Source organism: Copadichromis virginalis, linkage group LG4 (genome assembly GCF_057382275.1).
Source record: "Copadichromis virginalis isolate Kocher_CV1m ecotype Utaka linkage group LG4, C_Virginalis_male_GT1.1, whole genome shotgun sequence".
NCBI classification, from domain to species: domain Eukaryota; kingdom Metazoa; phylum Chordata; class Actinopteri; order Cichliformes; family Cichlidae; genus Copadichromis; species Copadichromis virginalis.
This window is the reverse complement of record NC_140621.1, coordinates 31,501,879-31,520,033: the sequence shown is the minus strand read 5'-3', so window position 1 is coordinate 31,520,033 and position 18,155 is coordinate 31,501,879. Positions and strand designations below refer to the sequence as shown.

General features: G+C 40.9%; 1 protein-coding gene across 1 annotated transcript in view; it reads right to left on the bottom strand.

The window, feature by feature from the left end:
* shank1 (SH3 and multiple ankyrin repeat domains 1) overlaps window positions 1-14,553 on the bottom strand; it is a 108,010-nt gene extending 93,457 nt beyond the window's left edge. Inside the window, exon 1 of the mRNA XM_085454920.1 lies at window positions 14,181-14,553. The gene's annotated coding sequence lies outside the window, so the exon portion shown is untranslated. The remainder of the gene's footprint in view (window positions 1-14,180) is intronic.
* Window positions 14,554-18,155: the final 3,602 nt, after the last annotated feature.

The following is an 18,155-nucleotide window of genomic DNA, read 5'->3' as shown; positions in this document are numbered from 1 at the left end:
GCAACCTCCGGGTCGTCCCTGTTGCTTTCTACTCCCAACCAGCTTCACGTGTCTCCCTGTCGGTCACATTCACCACAGCCTGCTGGATTTCTGCTTTGCTTCTCTCTTCCCAGAACAGCGTTCTTTGAAGTGGTTGTCAGAAAGTGCCAACCGTCAGCAGAGTCTGCAAAGCAATTCGAGTTTTGATCTGGACCCGCTGGGAATTGACCAAAGCTGAGTTTGTGATGAGCGTGCAGCTCTGACAACACTAAAGATGGGCTTTATGCAGTAGTTGGAATTCAATAGCGTCCATCAGGAGACACAAGAGTGATTCATACTTAAATACACTCAAAATGAGGTAAAAAAGTATGTGGGGACAAAAGCCGGACAAAGCTGTCACGTCTGAGAAAGCCCTCTCTGACCGAGTGAGGGGAGATTTTAGCTCCCTGCGGTCCAGCAGTGGCTGAATCAGCGCTTCTTTCAGGGTCTGTGGTTTCATGTTTCAACGCTCTTGAATGAAAAGTCTATTTTCTCAGACAGATACAGAATCCTAAACAGGCACAATACGGAGGGGCTTTTACCCACTAACTACTTCACAAGGGCCTCGTTGCATACAGGCTCATCAAAAGCAGTCAGTATTCAGAACCTTTTTTTTTTTACATCGACCATATACCAGCATTTGTATGACAATAAAATGATCGAGAAGACATTTGGATAAAGCAAATATTCTGCATTTTACTCCAAAACACATTTATTTGGCACCTCTAGGTTTTGTTTACTTTGAAGCCAAAGGTTCTTTCTTCCAAAACATATGATCTCCCTCTTAAACATAATGCACATTCAAGTTTTTTCCTGACTGAGTGGTGATGCATCAGGCATCAGCATCATCACGATTTCTTCTCGCACTAAGTTAATGTATTTCACAGCAAGATTTATAAGCAGGCCTGTATTTGCTTTTAGATTTGTTATTTTTGGTACTGAGTCACTTGGTAACTTAATGCTATCATTAAGCTGATGTATGTGGGTTAAAAGGGTGCAATGACATCACTCTGTACTAAACAAAAGGAAGCATTTATGTGATAAATGTTTTATTATTCATAATTCTTGGGTGCCACACCAGTTTGTTTCTTTTATGTTTGAATCCTCTGAAACACTTTTCTTGACCAAGTTTAAGAAAGGTGGATTCTCCTGATGTCTGTGTTGACACCAAGTTTCATTAGATTTAACTCTGCTCCTTGTTTGTTGCTGACAGGAAAAAAAAAGCCCTGATCTCCGACTAGGCTACATGTGGACAGAAAACGACCCATGATAATCCACCCCAGGATGTTCTGAAAGGAAAGGAAAAAACCCACCAAGGCATTTTGAGGAAGGATTTTACTTTGTGTCTCAAAGCAAATGACCACAATGAGTCTGTTAACTTGACTCCAATACAATACAAATCATCACTGATATCAGAATATATATTATAATATAATACAATAAGCAAAATTTGGGCTTTTGTTTTGTTACATTTGTTTCAGTTCTGTTATCCAGTGTGTGGTCCTGCCCCTTGCTGATACTCTACCTGAGGGGGGAATATCTTCTTTAGACTTCAGATGATCACTTACATGTTAGTGTGTCACTAAAATTAATAAAGAAAATGTATTTTTTGCTTTAGATATTTTAAACATTTTAGTTAAAGTATTTACTTTGGTAGCACAGTCTACTTTAAAATCAACTTTAAGAGCTAAAAGAGAGAGAAAAGTAGCTAAATTGTTTGATTAAACAATTTACAAAAAAATAAAACTAAAATCTTTTCCACCACTTTACCACTTCTCGTATTGTCTGGAGTTTGTGTGTCCAGCAGTACGTCCGCCTTCACTGACTTTATCTCATTGCAAATGGAGCTGATTTTGTTTTGGAACTGCAGCATCAGCATCATTTTCTTCCATGGAGCTGAAGGGCTTTACTCTGCTTGATGGGGCTTCTTTATATCTGAAGTGGAGGCAAATGTCCCCAGAATGAGCTGAACTTCCCCTTCCGTTTAATATTGGATGCTTCCAAAAAGCGACATTCATAGAGCTCTTTTTCTTCTGATAGTTTTGTTCAGCTTTTGATAGATGCTGAGCAAATATGATCATTATCTTTACAGGATGACTGCTGAAAAACAGATGCTGACTTTGTTCCTTTGTGCAATAATGCTCCAGTTAAAATATTTTTGCAAAGCCAGAAAACCTCCGCTCCAGGTACACAGACTATTAAAAGACGCCTGTTTTTGATGTCTCATGTGCACGATGAACTTACTTTATGTGGACACCCACCATCGCCTCTCTGCCCCAACGAATGTGCTATAAACTTGTGATGTGATCATTTAGTTCCAAAGGACACGAAAAAGCAAAAACTCTCAGCCTGAGCCCCCACAGCATGATTTAACTAACCAATGGGTGACGTGTTGGGGGGCTGTAGCCATCAGAATCAGGATATATTCCACTATCTAATGGCTAAGGATCAGGAGAGACACGGAAACACTGTGAATATCTCGATTCAAGGTGTTCACATAGTTATTTATTTGAACTGCAAATTTCTAGCATTGCATTACTGGTTACAAGAAAAGATAATTTGACTACTTTAATGAGCTACTTTGTTGTGCATTTCTTTTAAATTGTAGCATTTGCTGTCGTGATGCAAAAGATGTGAATACTTTTTCCACAGCTTTTCAAACAGCTCATCTGTGAGCATCTTTATCTAAACTCTCTCTAGCTTCTTTGGCTTGTATTTTCTAACAAAGCCCCTCTCCTCTTTTAAAAAACAACAGTTCCACATCCTTGCCCTTCACTTTGATGATTCACTGGAATTTGGTGACTTTTGATGTGGTCTTGTGTGCTTTTTGTTTTCTGGCTTGAAAGTGACAGATAGGTAACAAAAGCAGAATGACTTTGAGCCACAGATTCAATCTGAATTCATAAGCTCCAGCTAAAGAGGAAGGAAACCATCACATATCAGCTGCTGTATAGACTGCATCCCCTTTGCCCCTTTCCATATGCCCTCTCTTGTCTACTTTCACTTTCCTCCTATAGCTTGCACTAACAGCTATCTAATCGTCAGTGACACGTCTTTTTGCCCACTCGCCTCCTCTGATGAAACACCTTAAGTGCAGAGATCACAGGAGAATATTTGTTGAATATGTCCAAGTATGTCCCCTCTGTCAGCTAAGCTGTGTGATGTCCAGGCGAGCTGCCACAGTGTACTGTATCCCATATATCACCTCCCATTCACGCTGCCACAGCCCCCTGCCACTGTTACTATAAATACAACCAGCTGTGTTTCCATTATTAATGCAACAAGACGCCCAAGCCTTCCCCGGCCTGCACAACGCCGATTCATCATCTCTCATAAACTTTAAAACACCCACTGCTGCCTACTGCTGGTGCAAACGAACACACAGCGAGCAGGTGCATGGTGCACGCACACACACCAACTCACACTTCTCTCCATGACAAGTTCACTGTTGAAGGAGGAGGCAGGCAGAGAGAGAAAATCAGGATGAAAACCAAAAATAACACATTGCATCTTGATGACAGACCGGTTGCAATTGGACTGTAATGAGATATGGAAGCAGAGGGCTGCCGCTCAGCGGAGGTGAATTGAATTAGACTCTATTCTTTCTTGCAGTAACAAATTGAGATACGGTAATGTAGTTTAAAGGAGGTTACATAGGCAGAAGAAATTAAGCTTTGTTTTTCAAATGCCATAGTTTATCACTACAGTCAAACAAGAAAAGCCAAGCTATAGCTAGCTGAAGGTTTCACGAGGTCTGTCCCAAAGAATGTCTAAATAACGAGCATGTTCACCTATCACTACCCAGCACGGGTCAGATAGCGACATTACCTGTTTATAGGGGCCAATGAGACGATAGCTTAGAACAAATAGGGCCCGGTGACACTCAAGGGGTTTTTTTGTACTTTGCTTCATGTCTTTGGGGTCAAGATAAAAGATTAATTTTGGACTTTTTAACAACAATCACATCTGTTGCCGCAGTCATAAAAGATGTGAAATAGTCACAAAAAAATAAATGAAACTGTTTGTAATCCTGGACAAAAATGGTCATGATTTTTTCAGCCAGTTAGCATAATTGTGGGCATCACCATGGCAACCAAGAAAACAGATCTTTAAAAGAAGTATTTGGCTTTTTTAACCAAACCATTATCTGTTTGTAAACCTAACACAGCAATTTTAACGTCTAAATCTAAGCCGAACCTTAAGATATACCTTAACCCCAGAGTAAAAGTTTTAATGCTTAGTCTTAATCAACTGACACAATTCTACTTAATAAATTTGAAAAAATATTGAATCGAGTAAGAAAAAAATGTTGTGTCTGATTTGAACTTGGGTATCTGGAAGGAGCAAAGAAATGATTCTCACCTACTCCTCTAAACATGAACTTTTTTATAAGTTAAAGGTCAAAAATATCATTTCAAGGTTTGTAGCTTGCGGACCCCAATGCAGACGTCTGAAAAAGGATTCATATTAATAATAGTAATGGAAAAGACTGCTAATTTAGTAACAACTAACTAAAATTTAACAGCGCAAGCACACATGAGAAAGAACATTGTATGACTCAAGAAAGAACTAAGACAAACCGAAGCTTTAAATTAGACGCAGGGCTATCAGGGAGACTGGAAACACCAGGGTAAGGAGACATAGCTGAAACTAATCAAGTCAATAACAAAGGAGGTAAAAGTAAAAGCAAGGCAGAAGCTAAAGATGGTTAACAAAGTAAAATAGAAAGTAACTTCAAAGGGAACCTGATAACTTGACAACAAGGTCCAAGATGACACCTCAGAAACTGATTAAACTAAAAGGGATAGTATTCTCAATACTAAAGAAAACCAGATAACAGAAGTAGCAAGAACTAAAAGCTAATCGGAGCGTAGAGATTAAACAGAAAATAGCTGCAATAAGCACAAGCATAGAAAGAACCCTTACTGTAATTATAGAAATAAAGAAAATCTCAAAAGTTGAACTAAGAAGTCCGAACAGAAAACTTATAATAATTCAACAAAACCCACAGAGCACAGCATTTCATGTATAAATGGCAGTACGCATGTGAGATCACACAGATTTAAAAAATGACATTAAAAATAATGAAACGTTTGTGTTCAGAAACACAAATCAGTAGATCAAAGGTTGTGGGCATTTCACATGCACTGTAAGATTGAATTGGTCTTAGTTATCATTTGGAAACAAGCACCATCAGGTTGGTACTCTGTATATAAATCGTTAACAGACTGGTGTTTAAATAGCTTGAACAGTCAAAGCACATTCACTGTACATGAGCTGGAAAAAATCAGCCTGTAAGCAAAATAATAGGATACTAATTTAGTTTTTTCTTCAGACTTACAATTAACAACACATTTGCTAACATGAAATCTGGGCTTTTGTCTTCATGACAAGTTCAGTGATGAAGTAGCAAGCATACATAGAGGGAGAACCATCATTAAAACCAAAAATAACACATTGCATCTTGATGACAGCTCAGTTATAGTTTGACTTTAATAAGATATGGAAGCAGAGGGCCTCCGCTCAGTGGAGGTGAATTAAATTGGGCTTTATTCTTTGTTCCTCAGATTCAGTAACAAATTGAGATACAGTAAGAGGCAGAAGAGATTAAGCGTTTTTTTAATGTCATGGTTAATCACCCCAGTAGAAAATGCAGAGTCAAAAGCTAAACTATGGACAGCTGCGGGTGCTACCACAACAGAGACACGCTGGAACTGAACCAAAGCACCTTTCAATCACAAGGAGCAAACCTGACACCAGCTGAAGCTTGCACAAAGCATCAAGTGACACACAATGACAGCAATGTCAGTGGACATCTCAGCAACACCACAGAGGTCCTGGACTGAGCTGACAAGTTATGCTGCATTTATTCCAGCATAAGGACACTAACGACTGTCTAAAACATCATGAAACAATCCAAAATCTGCCAAACAAGACCACCTGTTGTTCAAAAATGGCTTGACGTCAACATATGCCAGCATTTGCCTGCTTCCGCTTACACATTTTACTCTGTGGTTAAAGCAGGCCTCTCACAGAGAGGAGAACATGAAGTACTCATTGTGGCTGGAAACACTTCTGAATGCTGCTCACGAGCCTATGAATCTGCAGGGAGACTAAAATTGGGATTTCCAGCAAAAACACAGACGTGTTTTTGTGTTTGAACTCATCTGAGATCAAAGAAAGAATCAAAATAGATTTTTTTCTGGAGATTTTTTATTATCCTTAACATTTTTCGGTTGTTAAAACACATGTAAAATATAAATGACTGTTTGGAAAAGTCAAATCAATCATTACTATGAAAAAAAATCCCATCCACTGGCATTTCAAGTGGAGCTACTATGCTTCTCCTTCTTCTCTGTCATCCATATGTAAAGTTCTGACAGTGAAGTTTTATATTAAAGATGTTTGAAGTTTAAACTACAAATTACAACTACTCCATATGAGCCAAAAGTTCAGTCATCAGACTGCTCTAAATGATTTATTTAAGCCCTTTTTTTCTACTCTTGGTTCCGAATGATGTCAGTGAGAAAGGATATCCCTAATATGGTTGTTATTTACAAGCGACAGCCAATCAGAAGTAAGCTGTCCTAAAAGGAAGAAGAACAGAACTAAAACAGCTTGTTTCAGACAATATTAAAAGTCTGTATCAAAGCTCAGAATCAGGTAAGTTAGCATTTTTTTTTCAACTGTTAATCAAGCAAAGCTACTCAAAGTCTAAGAAATAAAAATATGGAGGTGGATATGGGCATTAATTTTCTGTATTGTTGTAGCTGCCAATCCCTGAGCTCGTATTTACCGCCTAAAAGCTGATACAAACAGTGCCTTCAAGTAGGAGGCTCATCTGCTGTCTTTCCCACAGGATCTAAATGCAGCATTACACCCTCCGGCTGATGCTTACACCGCTGCCTTCAGCTTTGTGCACAAATACACAAACACACAAATTACACCCCACCCTACACTCTGATCATCATCCTGGGCCAGCATTGCTCCACTGCCGCCATGCATTCACTGCTGCTGCTGCTAAATATAGCAACCCCACTTTGATGATGCAGTGGTTACTGTTGGGAGAGCTCAAAAAGCTTCCCCCCCACCCCCCCACCCCACCCCAGCCCATGCTTCTCAGTGGTGCAATTAGCTGTAATAAACTGAGAGTGAATTGATGATGCATGGAGGAGTCTGGTCAAAGCCCTCCACCCTCAAACTCCCAAAGAACCTCCCCTCTAATTACCACCAGCTGAGACAAGGTAGGAGAACGTGACAGAGTGAGAAAGAAACATAATATGCAAGACAAATGATAAGCACTTAAGAAAGTGATAACACACCCATCAGCTTTAACTGGACTGTTTTTAGTGCTCCGGCTTCTATGCACAGCTGGCAGTGTGGAGAAATATTCTAACAACCTTCGTACTGAATGACTTAAATAGTTCTGGTGATCAGTGCCGTTAGATCAAAAATTTCATTTGCCATATGGTTTGGTATAAGATTTAGCACAGCAAAAACTACACAGTGACATTCTCATCAGACTCAACGGTGCTTTGAATAATAAAGTTGAAACCTCCAAAGCTGAAAAATGACTCGAGCAATAGATGTCAAAAACTGCAATTCCTCAACCTGCCACTTGGGGCTTGCTCCAGCGAGCCAATCCCCATTGACATTTATGTTAAAATGACCAACTTTTGTAATGGTGATTTTTTTCAAATAATAACACTTTTAATTGTATTAAAGGTGAAATATTGAATAATTAGAGGCATGGCCACTTCTAGTGGCAGACGTGTGCCAACTAGGCCGCTACCTTTGTTCCAGGCATCACACGAGCTCATTAGAGGCCACTAACGTTTGTGCTGGTGTAACCTTTTATAACGTTTCTAATGGGACTGTTTAATAAGCGCATGATCAGTTGTACTGGAGCTCATATAAGTTTGATATTTCATTTACCTGGTTGTGTATCGTTTTAACCAAGCTGATAAGTTAGCACTAAACTGTCTCGTTCAAATGTTCACTTTTGGTTTCAAAACCATCCAAGATGACAATGGTCAGTGGCTAGTGGGTGACATCCATTCATCTTTAATGATTCAAATGACCTAATTGTGTCTTTGAACATGCCAAACTGTCATGGCAAACATTGCTCTACCTGCAGAATCCAGCTCATACCTTTAGCTGTAGGACATGGGTGCAGAATTATATTAATCAAATAATAATAATATATCTCGATATGAAATGAGGTTATTTCATATTTGAAAAAATATTAATAATGTCACTGAAATTGAAACATTTTGAATAAAAAAATATTAACTAACAAGCTCCTCAAGCCCAAAAGCAGTTATTACAAGAGTTCCCAAATGTAATCGGTTACACAGCTCCACAAAAAAGAGCCAAATGAACAACCTTGTGTCCTAAGGATATGAGATACTTTGGAGAATTTTGAAATGTATTAGGTGTCCTTGTCACCGGGCCAGACTGAGATTCAAAAAGCTCCCGTGAAAATTGGCTTTCTCACTCACTCTATCAAAACTGAAATTTAAAGAGTAAACAGTGATGTTACTGAATGTGTTCTCTCTGCCACATGAAAGGCGACAGTCATGACGCACGGCGAGGCTGCACCCATCTTAGTCATAGTTGTACTAGCCGGCCTCTTCATTGAAAGCGGTGCCACGTGTGGCAGCCTTCGAAACATGCCAGGAAGGAAGTCCTTTTGCAGGTGAAAATTGAAAAAGAAAAAACAGGTTCACTTTGTCGCAGATATAAGTCTAGTTCTTCAAACTTCACTGCAATTTTCATCCGGGAGCTATAGCTGGTTTGTGCCGTCGGGCCACATGTGTGATGCTCCTAACTTTATAAGATAACACTCGAGCTACAATAATAATGGATTGCATTTATATAGCGCTTTTCGGGACCCCTCAAAGCGCTTTACAATGCCACTATTCATTCACTCTCACATTCATACACTGGTGAAGGCAGCTACAGTTGTAGCCACAGCTGCCCTGGGGCAGACTGACAGAAGCGAGGCTGCCATATCACGCCATCGGCCCCTCTGGCCATCACCAGTAGGCGGCAGGTGAAGTGTCATGCACAAGGACACAACAACCGAGACTGTCCGAGCCGGGGCTCGAACCGGCAACCTTCCGATTACAAGACGAACACCCACGAATGCCCCAATAAGCTAAAACTGTTGCCTAGACACAGCTTACATTTTTCTGTCTATAAATGCTGAGACCCACCTAAGCCATTATTAACCCATCACGTTACCATGCCAATGTCTTCCAGGTTCTATAGTTAGCAGAAAGATGGTAGCCATAGATTTCTGTTCACTTTACATTTTGAATATTAACCAAAGCCTCTAAAGCGACACTCACTGCTGACCATGTTCCACCTTCCAATCAAGTGGGAGGTGTTTCATGACAGACAAGCATCAGTTTTTTGCATCACGTCATGTGGAGAAAAATGGACTGTAAGTAATGATAGCACCTCTGTCTCCCAAACACCCTGACAGCCTATTAACACTAGACAGAACCATCACTCTGGTATGATGAAACAGGCGCAGACAGTAAAATGATTAATGGAAAAAGAGACAGAGCGAGTCACCAAGAGATAGGTGGATAGAGGTAAACGACACAGGAAAAGGAAAAAGGAGAGACAAGAGAGGGCAACGCTGAAGTAGGACAGAGCGCAGGGGAGGCCTGTCTGTCCCAGATCAGTCGTTTACATGAGATGGAGAAGGAATGAGTGAGACTGGAGGAAAAACAGAGAGAAAAGAGTGAGAGAGTAAACGACATGGCTAAATCTGGAGTTATGAAATACATCTCGCTCTGAGCAGTGTGGCAAATATTGAAAAGAAAGTCGTGCTGTACTCCCTGCGCTCGGGCAAATAAACCAGGAGAGACTGAAAATAAGAGACACAATCCCTTAGAGGAAACAAAGGCTTTGACAAGATGTCGCCACAACAACAACTGAACACAGGGATAATCAGTCCAAAAGTCACAACATTCATCCTCCTTCTTTCCTTCCCACGCCCCTGTGGATGAAGATTCAGTGCAAACATGGATTGAAATAATCCAATTAATTCCAATTAATCTAGATTTATCTCCGTCAAGGCCTGTTTTGCGGCCATGAGTCAGGTAAGCTCTGCCTTAGTGTACTGATAAATCCTCTTTTTGCCAAGCTTTGTTAAACTGAATGAGTGGCGAGAAGAGATTTTGGTCTCTTGATCCCCAAAGAGGGCTCTGCATGGGTGGAAATGTCAACTGTGCGCTGTGTATACAGTGGAACTAAAGTGCGCCGTTTCACAACACTTTACCAACCAAGAAGGAATTTGTGGTATTTTCCTGCTAACATGAGCTGAATGGCAATTCAGCTGTGAAGGGCATCCGATTGTGCCTGTTTGTTGGACCTTGCTCGCTTTGTGCCAAACAAGATCTGAAGTACAAACGACATGACAGTCAGTTAATCAACACTCCACAGAGGCGTCGGCCTGTTGAACCACATCGATTAAACTCGGCACCCAGGGAGCCAAAGTAACAGATTTAGATTCGGCCGATCTGGGCCGCATCTCCAAACTTCACTCCCTCAGACTCCTCTTTCTGTGTCACTCAGTGGATTCTGTACCAATATAACCAAACTGAGGACTAGTTAAACAAACTGGTTTCACTCCCTGATGACGAGGCAGAAACAAGAGATAATGGTGTGAACTAGTTCTTACTTTCTACAATCTCAGAAATAAGGGTAGATTTATACAGCACAAGCACCTAAAGGTAGAAACGTATACATATTATGGCCTGATCCCAACTAATTAAATGTGAGACATAGAAGGACAATGTGGAACACTAATAATGCTGAGAGTTAGCCTGACATGTTGATAGATGACTTAACAAATGATAAAGAGATCATGTGAAGCTACAGTTTCTTTTATGCTATGGCCTTTTTTGCACCTGTGTATTTGCTTGTGCTTTTCTTTCAGGTCATCTTGAAAGATGGATTGTCATCTTTGGATTTCAGTAGGAATCACATTTTTGAGCCTCGTTTTTCTTGTGAGGTGAAATATATATATATGGACACATGTTCACACACATATATATATGTAAAGCCAAAATCAAAATATGGGATACTGTGCCAGTATGTGGGACAGGGGAATAAGGGATATAAATGATGTGCACTGCCACATAAAGTGGGACACTTGTGTCCATAATACCTATGGGGGTCATGCAGGTTCTCAAGCAATAAAAAGCACATTTGCAATTCTCTTAAGGTGTAACATCAGAAAATCAGCTGTGTCCACCAACAGGGAATTAAAATATTAATTTCACTTGTAAATTTTAAGGATTTACTGTTTAGCTGGTTAGCACTGTAACCTCACAGCAAGATGGTTCAGGGTGTGAATACAGGCTGGGGCTTTTCAATTTGCATCCGTGCTCTCTGAGTACTCCAGTTTCCTCCCACAGTTCAGAAAAATGAAAGGTGTTAGGTTAATCAGTGATTTTAAATTGGACACAGGCGTGAATGTGAGTGCGAATGGCTGTCTGGCTCTATGTGTTAACCATCTGATAGACTGGCAACCTGCCCACAGTGTGCATTCACCCATATATGAACAGGTTGGAGGCTGCAGCCTCGTGCAACCCAGAACTGGATTGGGGAAGAAGACAGACGGACAGATGGATGAATGGATGGACGGACAGACGGACAGACGGACGGACGGGCGGAAGGATGGATGATGGATAGACAGATGGATGGATGGACAGACGGACAGATGGATGGATGGATGGATGGATGGATGGATGGATGGATGGATGGATGGATGGACAGGTGGATGGATGGACAGACGGACAGGTGGATGGATGGATGGATGGATGGATCTTTAAACCTTGATCTGATTTCTATATCAGGAAGGTGCACATGTTCATGGATAAAGCTTTCGTCAATGGGACTAAAGGAGTTCTACACAAATGTCAGTTAATTTCCAAGTGTTTGAATGAATAAAACACTCAGTTTTATGGTACTCAGTTTTGCACCTTCATTTTTAAAAGTCTGTTATCTTTGTGGAAAAAAGCTGTCACCAGAGGTTCAAAATTCACATCTGTAAGATGCAAACTCAAAGCACCGTGGCAGAATCTGGGATACTGCCCCATTGTACTCCTAAAGGTGCAACAAGGTACTGTATTTTATTTTTAGTGCATAAGAAACCTTTAATGGATAAATAAGACCTAGCTTGTCGTATTACAGAGTACTTTAAACTTCAATTGTGAATTTTAACAGTGAATTTTCATCCTTGTATAACTTAAATGGCTACTATTGCATGCTACTGCTGTGGGCAAATAAAAAAGCGAGTGAAATCTTTATAGAGATCTTTATACTTGAAAAATCATTTTCAAGTATCAAGTATTTTTGTGATTTCCTGGCTTTTATAGAAGACTGACCTTCCAAGTTAGTCCTGTAAATGTGATATCTGTAATAACAGATCATCAGACACGGTGAAGAGTTACAGATGCTCATGAAACAAGAGCCTAATGCAGATAGACCATTATAATCACAGCCCTCTCTATGCAGAGACTCCATCGCCTATAAATCTCCCACAGAAAGTGTGGATTCGCCAATTAAATCGGAAACTTATGGCTTTGAATTGTGCCTGTGCAGACTGAAACTTATTACTTTTATATGAGCAAGTGAAGCGTCACTGACACTGATCTATGGAGAGCTGGTAGCGTGCGTTAGTGTGCAATGACTGCTTGACATCAGCATGTGATGAGTGCGTTTGAACTTAGAGCACCACTCAAAAGCAGAGACTGAGTTGTGTATCTGTTCACCAACACTTAACTCAATCCTCACTACAGAAAAGCCCTTCACTGTTATACATCAAGCCAGTCGATACGCTCCTCTAAAACCACAATTAATGCACTGATGGAAATTGATGGAAAGTGAAAATTTCCATTGTCTTGTGGACAAACCACATGCACTAAATAAATTGCACGTGTGACTTTTCATTATCGAGAACTCTTTTGTGTCTTTTCTTATGCAGCTAAAGTTTTGCTTCATTATGTTGAAATCCACCCCGCTGATCTGCACAACACAGAAACAGTTTGCGTGTAACTATGTATACCATGTAGACAGCCGTCACCTTTCTGTGCCGCCGTGTTCAGTAGAGACAAAGGCGTCTATAGATAGACTGAACTCAGTTGGCGAGATAATGACAGGACCAAACCAAACACATGTTCCCTGCTGGCAAGGTGACCCTTTTCTTGTAGAAGCAGTCGCTCAAGTGTGAGGAGAGCAGTTTGACATTAATTTCTGCTGCTGTTTAATTCATGGCAAACCCACTGTGTCCACTCCATCGGTCCACACATTTCTAACGCAAACGCGCATCTGTGTCCACGCTCATCCATGCGTACCGTGCACTACTGCCAGTGTGTCGGGTTATCCAGAGTGGCTTTCTTGGTGATTTTTATGCACTGTTTAGCTTTTTAAATGTGAACACTGAGCAGTGAACTCCTTTGAGCAGTAGATTATCACCAATCGTTGGCATGCATGCAAATCTATGTGGGTGGGATTATCAGTTTGACACAATGATAAATCGAAAAGCTGGCGTATCTCATATTTTTGCCTTTTTTGGAGTAGCTGCACATACATTTACTCATTCCCCAGCTTGTCTTTTCTTATTCTTCCCTCCTCAACAAATGTTTGCTCCTCCAGTTCTGCTTTCTTCTTCTTTTTTTTTGTTCGTCCCCACACTTTTTGCCCTCTTTTCTTTTCTCTCTCTATAAAGCTGTGAAACACTAAACTGGCTATAGCGCTGGCATGAGGAGTAATCCACTGTCAAATACTGCTCTGTTTGCCTTCCCCTGTGTCTGTGCATCCCTCAGCAGATCCTCTAGTTTTCCTGCAACTGCTGCATATTTTCCTTTAAAAGCTGGGACTCTGCATGCACAGACTGCCATGTGGCACAGGAATTAATGTTTCACATCAGTGCAGTAAACTTGAACATGCAAACCTCCTCCCTGCCTCCCACCTCCTGCTACACACACACACACACACACACACCCTACAGACTCCACCACCATCTCTCCTCAAAAATAAAATCATACTCTCTCTTTTGCTTTGGCATGCACCCTACTCCATTTCCATGCATGTCAAGAAAAAAAAAAGGAAAAGCAGAAAAAGCCAGAAAACATTCTTACTGTCTTCTACAATCCCTGATGAATTACAGAAATCCCTCCTCTGGAAAAAAGGGGACAGAAGTAGAAAAGAGAGGAAGGAGGGGTAGGGGGAGCCCAGCGGTTGCCAGTTGCAGAGGAATAAGGAGTGAGTAGGGGTGAGCAGGAGGATGTAGTGAAAAGGAAAGAAAAAAAAGAAAAGACAATCACTGCTGCAACAATAAAGACCCTCCTCCTCCTCCACAACCGCCACCAGAACAAGAAATTACAAGGTGTCCGGCGTGCCGCTGTACGCGGAGGTATGGAGCATTATCCTCGGCTCCCAGCTCGTCCTCCAGCAGCGGCAGCAGCTCTGTAGTAACACTTCTCTCTCTTTGGTCCGGCAATCTCCCCATGCCTCGCTCACTATCCTCCCCTCCTCCCTCCCTCCTCTCAGCTTGTTCACAGTGCCCCCCGCTCCCTCTCGCTCCTCTCTCTCCTTCTACTGGTTGGCTGGCTGCTCTCCCTCGCCCCCCTCCCTCCCTTACCTCTCCGTCTCTCTGTCTCTCTCCATCCCTCCTTCTCTCTCTCCTCCATCATTACCCGGATACAAGGCATACCCCTCCCTCCTTACATCGGTCTCTCCTCTTTCTCTCTCTCCCTCTCTCTGTCTTTGATGTTTTGGAGTTAGACTCTTAGCTGTGAAAAGAATCTGCTTCTCTTCTCTCTCTCTCTCTCTCTCCGTCTCTCTGAAAGCACCACAGAACAGAGAAAGAAGTGGGATCCACCCAACAGTGCAGAGATACATACACCAAACACTCATGCACACAGATGCAGAAAGGATTATCTAAAAATCACCGTGCAATATCAGCAACAAAACCACACACATCAATTAGAGCCACAATTTTCATTTATTTCCTTCCATAATCTGATAGTTTATCCAAATCAAAGACGCAGAACAGTGCACTGTGCAGCAGTTATCTCACACACAGACATATGAATAAAGAATGAAAGAGATGTCTAAAACAGGACGAGGGAAGCCACTGCTGCAATGCTTATTACCATACATAGAGAGGGGGTGAAGAGGACCGTGGGTGGAGAAGGAGCTTTCTACTGATGAGCTGAATTGAATAGCAAGTAGAAACCAGTTCCATTATGCCAATTGGATTTCAATAGATGGGTACTGGGGTAGCACTGGGATCTCCTACTCCTCCTCTCCAGTGTGATCAGCGTAAACTCTGGCCTGCTGGCTTGTCTGGTACTTGTTTAATCAGGTTCGCTTGTACCTCCCAGAACCAGAGAATTACCAAGAAAACATGTTTGTTTTCTGTTGATTTTGGTGTGCGGGACTCTGAAATATGAAATATGAAGTGAAATATGTGAAATATTAACTAAGTACACCGAATTCAAAGTGCAGGGTGGAAAAAACCTTTTTGGCATCTGGTCTTGGTGTGGATTTGTATTGCCTTTTTGATTTAATGTTGCCTGATTTGCTGTATATTTGACATTTTATTGTATTTTACGATACGGGTTTGATTTTCCTGAAATAGTTGATTCTGCACATCCTTTAAGTCAGATATAGCAGTAGCATGTTTCCATCCATTTTTTACTTATCCATTCAGGGTTTGGGCGACTGGAGCCTATTCTAGTATGAGAGGCAGGGTACTCTCAAAGACTTTACAGTTACTTTTTTATTTATCTTTATTTACTTTACTATAACTAATTTTACAATTAGCTTTTATTCTAGTATTTAGTATTTAGTATTTATTTATTTATTGTCATTGTCAAGAACAATGAAATTGCGTTTGGGGCTTCCATACAACCCAAAAAAAAAGAAGAAAATAATAAATACCCCTTAAAACCCAAGTGTACATATTTAACCCAGTGTGACTCCAATGCAATAAGACAATCCTTAGCAATAATGTTCGTAGAAATTCAGACAAAGACCTGAGAAACATGACAAAATACAACAATGCAACCCATTCAATATTATTGTACTGTGAGATATGATATCAGATATGATAGTTATCTATTTAAGAAAGAGGGGGGGGGGGGGCAGGAGGGGGAAGAATTTTATTCATGTCAGTAGTTACACCTTTAAGTAATGGATTAGACCTCCGTTTGCCTGCTTAAAGATGCTCTGTTGGACTGAGATCTGATGATCACCCCTCTGGTGCTCACTGTAATGCTCAAGAAAACAGTTTGAGATGATCTGAGCTCTGTGTCATGGCACATTATCTGGCTCGAAGTAGCCATCAGAAGATGGGTACACTGTGGTCATAAAGGGATGGACATAGTCAGCGACAATACTTGAGTAGATAAATCAATGGTATGGGGCCCAAAGTGTGTCAAGGAAATATCCTGAACATCATTACAGTACCACAGCCTGAACTACTAACACAAGGCAGATGGATCCATTTTTTCATGTCGTTTATGCTAAATTCTAACTCTCCCAGCAGAAATCAAAACTCCTCAGACCAGCCAATGTTTCTGATGAACAGTTTAGCCATTCTCCTCTGAGCTCTGGCATCAACGAGGCATTTTCACCCAGAGAACTGCCTGCTTACTGGGTATTTTCTCTTTTTCAGACCATTATCTGTATACCCTAGAGATGGTTTATGGAAAATCCCAGTAGATCAGCAGTTTATGAAATACTCAGAGCCATCTGGCACCAAGAACCATGCCATGTTCAAAGCCACTTAAATCATCTTTCTTCCCCGTTCTGATGCTGGGTTTGAACTTCAGCAGGTCGTCTTGACCAAGTCTGCAGGCCTAAAGGGCTTCAGCATCTGCCGTGTGATTGGTTGATCAAATATCTGTGCTAATGAGCAACTGAAAAGGTGTCCCTAATAAAGAGGCCAGTGATTGTATTTTATCCAGCGACGAAAGCGTATTGATTACTGTTCATTTCATTCTAGTTTCTTTGCTTTATTTAATCTGTCCTTATTTTTAATGCTATTTTAAATTGAATTGTATTTATTTAACTGGTCTTTTCATTTTTAACTGCTTATCATTGCATATTATTTGCTTTGTTCTTGCGCTGTCTTTTCAGGCTTGTCATTCTTCAGAACTTTGTATTGCACTAATATGCATACAAGGTGCAATGCAAATGTGATTCACTGGCTGATTGCTAAAGAAATAACATTTTCAGTGAGGCTGTGATTTATGAAACTCCATACTACGGTGCTGTTTTATCTGATAATGCACTATGTCTTTGGTTCTACGCTAACAAAAACCCAGAAGTCCAGTAAAACTCCTCAGACTGTCTCTGATTCAGATGGCCTGCACTCTAATATGGCAAAGACACACACACACATTTCGTGATTCACACTGTTAACATGAGTGAAGCTGATGCTGTGTTATGGATTCATATTACAGGCATGATCACGCAGTCTGTGCTGTAACTCAAAGGTTACAGAGACAGGAAAATCCTGACATCTCAGCTCTTTAAAGCGGGTTTAATAATAATAAATATCAGCAGCATTCACTGTATTTTGCCTCACCGACATGACATCCATTAGCTCCGAGGCTGTGCATTCAGAAATGGATGCGAATGAATCTGCACACAGGGAGGCCTGTCCACCTCTTCACTTAGTCAGTGACTCATGCGGAGGTCACTTTCATACACAGTATTACAAGAAATACCATCTGATCTATCAGTTTCAATAAATTGGGTCTGTGCTGAATTTTAAGGCTGCATATGCCTGCCTTTGACTGATGAAGCCCAGGGGCTTTTCTCATTTCTTTATTTTATGCCCCCTTGGCTGTTCCGTCCTCCTGTTGCGTGAACTGAAATCAATCTTAGTGCGCCATCTTGAAGGATGTCTCAATTCTCGAAAATGCATTTGGACGGGGAGAGGAGACTGGGGGCTTGAGAGGAGCTGTGACTGAGGATGCTGGTGTATCTTGAAGGAATGAGGCATGACGATGTTGTATAAAAATGTAAATTTTATGAGGTAAACATTATTCTTTAGAAATTTTCATCAGGCTATTGCAAAGAGGGTTAATTAATTTAACCTA